Below are 8,457 nucleotides of genomic sequence, written 5' to 3'. Positions count from 1 at the left end.
ATTTTACAAAATGGTCAGAAGCATGGGCAACGAGGCATGACAATGCAAAAGAGACTGCCAATTTCCTACTTGAGCAAATCATCTGCCGATTTGGTCCGCCAAAAGAAATAGTATTGGACCATGGAACTCACTTTTTAAATAAAGTAATTAAAAGTCTGACTGAAGCTTGGAAAATCAAGAATAACAAGACGACCCCCTATAATCCGCAAGCAAATGGACAAGTCCAAAGTACCAATAAGCAGCTTGTGGGTATCCTATCCAAGATAGTCTCCGAAAAGAAGCGGGACTACGACAGAAAATTATATGTGGCGGTTTGGGCGTATAATACGACATTTAAACGAGCCATTGGCCACATCTCATTCAAATTAGTTTATGGGGAGGAGTGTATTACCCTTAGAAATTGAGTTGCCGACCATTAGATTCAAAATCAATCATTCTCTAGGTGATGAAGATGCCCTATTTGAGCGGTTTACGACTATAGCCTACTTATACAAGCTCAAATTACAGAGTTTGTTGCACCAGTAGGTAGCTAAACGTACGATGAAATAGTTGCATGATCTGAAAGCGAAGAAATATACTTTTAAAAAGGGGCAGTTAGTTATATATTATGATTCCCATAGGGAGTTATTTCTAGGAAAGTTGGAACCTCGATGGGAGGGCCCTTACAAGATAGTTCGGATAGGTAAAAATAATTCCATAGTTCTATTAGCTGATCTACAAGGGGTGGAATTTAAGAATAAGGTTAATCTTAATAAGATTAAACCTTATTATTTCTAAGTATGCTAATGCGAAAAAATGCATTGCATGTCCATGCTGGGGCTGATTGGAGACCTGTAGGAGAGCTTAAATTGGTTGATGGGGCATATAATCCCTTATTTGGAGCACCCATATCGCGAGCAAAGATATCATCAGGGGAGGCTTATCTGGTGGAGCAAGGGATATAAAGTGATTGTGTGGAAAATTAAAGTTTTCTGCCATCACTGCTTACAAATCTTGACAAGCATCCCTGTTGAGTTTAATGAAGAAGGTGTGATGGATCCGTCAGTTCATCCTCTAAATATGTTGAACTTTGACTATCATAATTATGAATAGGGGAGTTCTTGATGGCTGGCTGTGTAAACCCATTATGGACGTATACATTATACTTTGATGGAGCATCCAGGGGCCCTAATAGAAAAGGAAGTGTTGGAGTAGTTATCTGAGATCCCCGACGTAGAGTTACAATGAAATTAGCTGCTTATCTCGAGGTAGGATTTAGTAACAACATGACCGAGTATAAAGATATGATTATGGGATTGAATATTGCTAAGAAAGGAGGTATTAGGCAGTTGTTAATAAAAGGGGATTCCCAAGCTGATCATAATCCACTCAATGGGACATATACAGTCCGGAATCCTCTCCTTCGTATGTATCATCGAACTGCTATAACCCTACTTGATGAATTTGAGAGCATATCTCTTCAACTGATTCCACATTATTGGAATTAGTTTGTGGACTCCTTAGCTAATTTTTCTTATGAAGAGGACCTCTTTTTCAACTGTGGTCCTAGTCTAGACGTCATTATTGATCATGAGACAGGACCAAGTCGCTTGTGGGGAATGTTATCAGACCACGCGTTATATGGCAGGCGATGGTTGATATGGATAATGCAAAGAGTAGCCGAGACCCATCTACCATTGTTATCCTGGACCCATAGGCTGATTAGACACCCTGTTATGCATACCCCTCTTGCTATATATGTAGAAGGGATGGGTCACAATCTTATGCATTTAGCTTAGGGCTGCGAGCCCTATTTTTCTCCTTGGAAGGGAGCATATTATTGTATATCTGTACTATTTTGGGGAGGGATGTGTAGGTGCTGTTTTGTTTGATTTCGTTAGGCCAAGAGGGCCAGTTTTGCAAGGTTTTAGTGTTTGATTTTGTTAGGCCAAGAGGGCCAGTTGTCTGTTTAGTATGTATATAGTTAATGGTTTCTTGTTTTAGTCCTGTGCTAGAAAGGTTCAAAGAAGAGCTTGGAAGGAGCCTTTGTCACGTGGAAGCTTCTCGTGGCCCTATACAGGTGATATCTCTCCTTTACGAGTGCCTGTTCTTTCATGTTATATGTATCTGTGTACTTGAAGGGGGTTTTCTTTCTTGTTGAGGACCGGCAATCAAGGCATGAAGTCCCAGGTTTAGGTTAGGCATGTTTGAGGGAGGTCTGAGTAGTTGTTGGCTCCTATAAAGACATTGCCAGGCATTGAATAACCTATTTTAGAAGGCAATTCTAGTGACCCTGTTCTGCCAGTCCGCTAGGTAGCCGTTCTAGGAGTTCTTGCTTAGTTGTGAGGCAGTTAGAGAAGCTTGTAAAAAAAAAAAGATGATGCTAAAAAGAAAAAAAACCTTGAATATCTCAAAGAAAGTATATATATACAAAGGTGTGTAAAAAGGGGTTCTAACTCCTATAAAAATAGGAAAAGAAAAGCACAATTTCTAGTGTAGTGTTTATCGCCTTGCGAAGGCTTGGTAGGTTCATGGGTACCGATAGAGGACCTGAGGTCGATGCCTTGCCCTTCCTTGGGGTGACATCTTGCCATTCAAAAAAAATAAATAAATAAAAGAAGGTTGGAGCGAAAATAAAAGTGAGCGTTAGAAAATGATCAAGTGTTGCCTCGCGAGGGCTTGGTAGGTTTTTGTGTACCGATACAGGACCTACGGCCGATGCCATGTTCTCCTTGGGTCACTACGCTCAGCTCCCTCCTTTTACACGCCCGAGTATGGAAAAATAAAAGCCTAAAAGAAGAAATGTGCTAAAATAAAATATTTCTTGATCAGGCTATAGGAGTCCTCGCCTAGTGGGAGCTCTTGGTTGAGTTGTCCTTAGTCAAGAAGGTAGTTCAAACCACCACTTAGGGTGACCTCTTTGATAGTTCTTTTTAGTTTGGTCATGTTAGAGCAGTCGGTTAGTGCCTAGCTTCGGGCCTTCTATCAGATTATGCTGGGCCTACTCCTCGTGGATTTCATGCCTTGGTTTTGTGAGGGGTAGGGTATGAGTTGTGATGTGTTGTGTTGTGTATTTTTTTGTATCATCTTGATGCTCCTTTTTGGTGTTTATGTGCAGATCTCTTCGTGGGATTCAACGGGCTGAGTCACCATATCCCATGGTCGCCAATGATAGATGACTTTTGATGCCAAGAAGTGCTTAAAAATAACCAAAAATTACAAATTTCAGGGGAAAAATAGACTTCGATGAAGGCGACGGTGGCAATCAGTACGATTTTAAGCGGCAGTGCCCGGAAAGTGCTTAAAAGAGCCACTCGACGACGGTCGGAGAATTTTCATAATTTTTTGGCATGACAGACGAGACCGTGGGAGATGCCCGGTAGTGGAAGACTTCAAGACGGATGCCCAAGTTTTCTTAGACCACGATTCGGGTACCAAAGTGGGAGAGGGAGTACCCAAAAGGCCAAAGGCCAAAATGCCAAGTGGGAAAGGACTTTAGGAGAGTCCAAAGGGTGTAACCCTTAGGAGCACCCTTTACAGGAGCCCAAAAATTTTTGCAATGAAGGGGGGGGCCGTTTTTTTCACGTGATGGAAAAATGAAGGAGATGGAGGCACAGGCGACGAAATGAAGGGGGGGGGGCTCCATAGCCATAGGAGAGCCTCCACATACCCATACCATCGGAAGATAGCAGCAAACTAAAGACTTTCCACGCTTACTATCGCCTGCCTTCACCTGTCAAATGGTTGCACGGTCAGGGAGATTAGAATCTAGTCTTTCTCTCTTCTCCATCTCTCTCCTCTAAGTGGTGGTTTGCATGTAAGAAATCAAGAAGAAGAGGGGCTGACCGATGCTTGTCCGACTGTGATCGAATTGTAGATGAAGAGGAGGCTGAGGAAAGAGGTTCAGCACTGAAGAATGGTTGCTGGTCAGTCCGCGGGCTGCCCGGAATAATTATTAAAAAACCCGCAACACGCAAGACACGCGATATGCTTCAATTTTACAAAGAAATTTGCTTGTTTTTGTTGTTTCATGGTCCAAATGTTGTTCATATGCGATGAATGTTTGTTTGAATCTTGTTTGCATCATGTTTGAGGGCTGCAACTACAAAAATGCAGAACCCGTAATGATTTAGAGCCATTATTAAATTTTTAAAACCCGCAAAATGTCATTTTTAAATGAAAATTAGTGGTTTTTTTTATTTTGAGTTGAAAAAAAGGAGTGAAAATGGGATAAAATCAGAGAAAATGTTAAGTTTCAGTAAAAATAATAAGCCAACACAAATAAATAAGAAAATATATATTTTTCATGAATAATAAATAGAAAAAATAGAGAAAAATAAAGAAAATTAGGATTTAGTCTTAGTTTGGCATGGTGCTTGGTATTATAGTATGTGTTTGTTATTTTTTTACATACAAAAATGACACAAAACAACCATTTACGCCTATGCAACGCAGCAACACCTAAACGGTGAGGGCGGGAGGAAGTTTGTGCGATAATCTAATTGCTGAAAATGTACAAATTCTAATTTTCCTCTTTGTGCATAGCATTTAGGGATTGTTCCATAATTAAATATAGGCGACTAGTAGCACAGAAGTTCCGGTGCTAGTCCCTAAAGCAGTGCAACATGTAACGCTTAATTAAAATACATGAAAGGGCTATTTTTCGCACCTCACATGGCTGTTTTTTTTAAATCATAAAATGGTTTTTCACAATCCTCATATAGCTTGCATCGAGCATGTCACGTTGTATCTCCTAGAATGCATTGCACTTGTTTGATAAACTTTGACCAACGCTAAGAGGATAGGAAACCTAAGTCGTCAGTTAGACAGGCGCTTCCGTTGGGAAAAGTTTTGTGAGGCAAATCAAAATCTCGTGGAACGCTGAATTATGAAAGAGTGGAGTTTGCACATTATGTTTTATATGTTGGAGTGAGGCAATGAGGGGCCAATCCTCCCCAAGGTGTAGGAGAGTCGTAGTGGCACCGTGGCAATTGGCCAAGAGGTGCTTCCCTATGTGTGTATTACGAAGCATTATGCCTATATGTTATGGGATCTCCCTTTGAGGCGAAGGGAAGGTGAACGTTGGACTACATATTGGATACAAACGCAAAATCGTCATAAGTATTTAGTGCAAAGTGAGTTTTAGATACTCCTCGCCCGCGAGGCCATGTGGTGGGGTTGTCTGTTGTATGCATAAGGTCCGACTAGTGCCATAGCCATAGATGGCCCATTTTAGGTCCCATCATTTATAAACTGGTCAGAAGCACAGGCAATGAGGCAGGACAATGCAAAAGAGACTACTAGTTTCATACTTGAGCAGATCATCTACCGTTTTGGTCTCCCAAAGGAAATAGTATCGGACCATGGAACTCACTTTTTGAATAAGGTAATTAGAAGCCTAATTGAAGCATGGAGCATTAAGCATAACAAGACGACCCCCTATAATTTGCAAGCCAATGGACAGGTTGAATGTACCAATAAGCAGCTTGTGGGTATCATATCTAAGATAGTCTCTGAAAAGAAATGGGACTAGGATATAAAAATATATGTGGCGGTTTGGCGTATAATACAACATTTAAACGAGCCACTGGTCACACCCCATTCAAATTAGTTTATGGGGAGGAGGGTGTCTTGCCCTTAGAAATTAAGCTGGCAACCACCATAAGATTCGCAATCAATCATTCTTTGGGTGATGAAGATGCCTTATTTGAGCGGTTTATGACTATAGCCCACTTGGACGAGCTCAAATTGCAGAGTTTGTTGCACCAGGAGGTAGCTAAATGTCGGATGAAGTGGTTGCATGATCTAAAGGCAAAGAAGTATACCTTTAAAAAAGAGCAATTAGTTCTGTATTACGATGCTCGTAGGGAGCTATTTCCAAGAAAGTTGGAACCTCACTAGGATGGCCCTTACAAGATAGTTCGGATAAGTAAGAATAAGTCCATAGTTTTATTAGCTGATCTACAAGGAGTGGAATGTAAGAATAAGGTTAATATTAATAAGATTAAACCTTATTGTTTCTAAATATGCTATCGCGCTAAATGCATTGTAGGTCCATGCTGGGGCTGATTTGAGACCTGCAGGAGAGCTTAAACTGTTCGATGGGGCGATTAATCCCTTATTTGGAGCACCCATATCTCAAGCAAAGATATCATCAGGGGAGGCTTATCTGGTGGAGCAAGGGATACAAAGTGGTTGAGCAAGAAGACGGTACTTTTGTATGGGAGATTAAAATTTTCTACCATCACTATTTACAAATCTTGACAAGCATCCCTGTTGAGTTTAATGAAGAAGATGGGATGGAGCCATCAGTTCATCCTCTAAATATGTTGAATTTTGATTATCATACTTATGAATAGAGGAGTTCATGATGGCAGGATGTGTAAACCCCTTGTGGATGTACACGTTATACTTTGATGGAGTATCCAAGGGGCCTAATAGAAAAGGGAGTGTTGGAGTAGTCATCCAAGATCCCCGATGTAGAGTTATAATGAAATAGGCTGCTTATCTCGGGGTGGGATTCACTAACAACATGGCAGAGTATAAAGCCCTGATTATGGGATTGAATATTACCAAGAAAGGTGGCATTCGGCGGTTGTTAGTAAAAGGGGATTCCCAGGTGATCTTAAATCAACTTAATGGGACATATACAGTCCGAAATTCTTTCCTTCGTATATATCATCGAGCTGTTATGACCCTACTTGATGAAGTTGAGAGCCTATCTCTTCAGCTCATTCCATGTTATTGAAATGAGTTTGTGGATTCATTAGCCAATTTCGCTTATGAGGAGGACCTCTTTTTCAACTATGGTCCTAGTTTGGATGTTGTTATTAATTATGAGACAGGACCTGGCCGCTTGTGGGGAATTTTATCAGACCACGCATTATATGGTAGGCGATGGTTAATATGGATAATGAGAAGAGTAGCCGAGACCCATCTACCGCTATTATCTTAGACCCATAGGTTGATTCGACGACATGTTATGCGTATGCCTCTTGTTGTATATGCAGGAGGAATGGATCATAACTTGATGCATTTAGTTTAGGGATGAGCACCCTGTCTTTCCCCTTGGAGTGGAGCGTGTGTTTGTATATATGCCTTCTTCCAAGGAGGGATCTATATGAGCTAATTTGCTTGATTTCTTTAGGCCAAGAGGGCTAGTTATTTTGTAGTGTAATGTGCTATTTCTTTAGGCCAAGAGGGCCATTCGTCTGTTTGGTGCAGGTACAGTTAATAATTTCTTGTTGTAGTGATTACATCATACAGGTTGACAAAATCGCTGGAGAGAGCCTTTGCTACGAAGGACCTTCTTGTGGCCATTCCAGGTGGTTTCGTTTCCTTTCTGAGTCTTTTCCCTTAAGAAATTAATGATATATGTGTGTGTAAGGGTTACTTTATTTTGTTTGTTGGGGACCGGAACTCGAGGCATGAAGTCCCAGGATTAGACTCTATATGTCTGGGGGAGGTCTAAGTAGTCATTTCCTCATGCAAGGCATTGTCAGGCATTGAAAGACCTATTTTAGATGGGAACTCTAGTGACCCTCTTCTACTGACCCACTAGGCGGCCGTTCTAGGAGTTCCTATTAGTTGTGAGGAAGTTTGAGAAGCCTACTAAAATAATGATGGACAGAGATAAAACCCTCAATATCTAAAAGACAATATCCGAATATACAGGGATATGTAAAAAGGGATTCTAAACCCTATAAAAATGGAAATGGAAAGAAAGAAAAATCTTTGAGCAGTTGTTCATTGCCTTGCCAAGGCGTGGTAAGTTCCTCGGGACGAGTCAGACCTCGGGCCGATGCCTTGTCTTATTAGGGGTGGCTTCTAGCTGGAAACATAAGAATAAAAGAAGGTTGGAGCAAAAATAAAAGTGAGCGTTTGAAAAGGATTAAGTGTTGCCTTGCGCGGGCTTGGTAGGTTCTTGGGTACCGAGACATGACCTAAGGCCGATGCCTTGTTCTCCTTGGGTCACTACGCTTAGCTCCCTCTTTTTTACACGCCTGAGTATGAAAAATAAGAAGCTAAAGACCCAATGTGCTAAAGGACAATATTTGTTGATCAGGCTATAGAAGTCCTCACCTAGTAGGAGCTCCTAGTTGCGTTGTCCTTTGTTAGGTAGGTAGTTCAGACCACCACTTAGGATGACCTCTTTGATGGTTCTGGTTAGCTTGGTTGTGTTGGAGCAGTGGGTTAGTGACTAGATTTTGACTTTTTGTCAGATTATCTTAGGCATACTCCTCGTGGATTTCATGCTTTGGTTTTGACAAGGGGGTAGGGTGAGAGCTGCGTTATGTTTGTTGCGTATCTATTTTGTATTAGCTTGATGCTCTTTGTGGTTGTGTTTATGTGCAGAGTTGTTTGTGGGATTCGACGAGCTAAGTCACCCTATCCCGTGGTCGCCAATGACAGATGATTTTTGATGCCAAGAAGTGCTTAAAAATAGCCAAAAATTACAAATTTTAGGGGAAAAATAGA

Source organism: Lygodium microphyllum, unplaced genomic scaffold, assembly GCF_053477565.2.
Source record: "Lygodium microphyllum isolate KBCC unplaced genomic scaffold, Lygodium_microphyllum_v1.1.10 scaffold_73, whole genome shotgun sequence".
NCBI lineage: Eukaryota > Viridiplantae > Streptophyta > Polypodiopsida > Schizaeales > Lygodiaceae > Lygodium > Lygodium microphyllum.
This window is presented reverse-complemented; position numbering follows the sequence as displayed.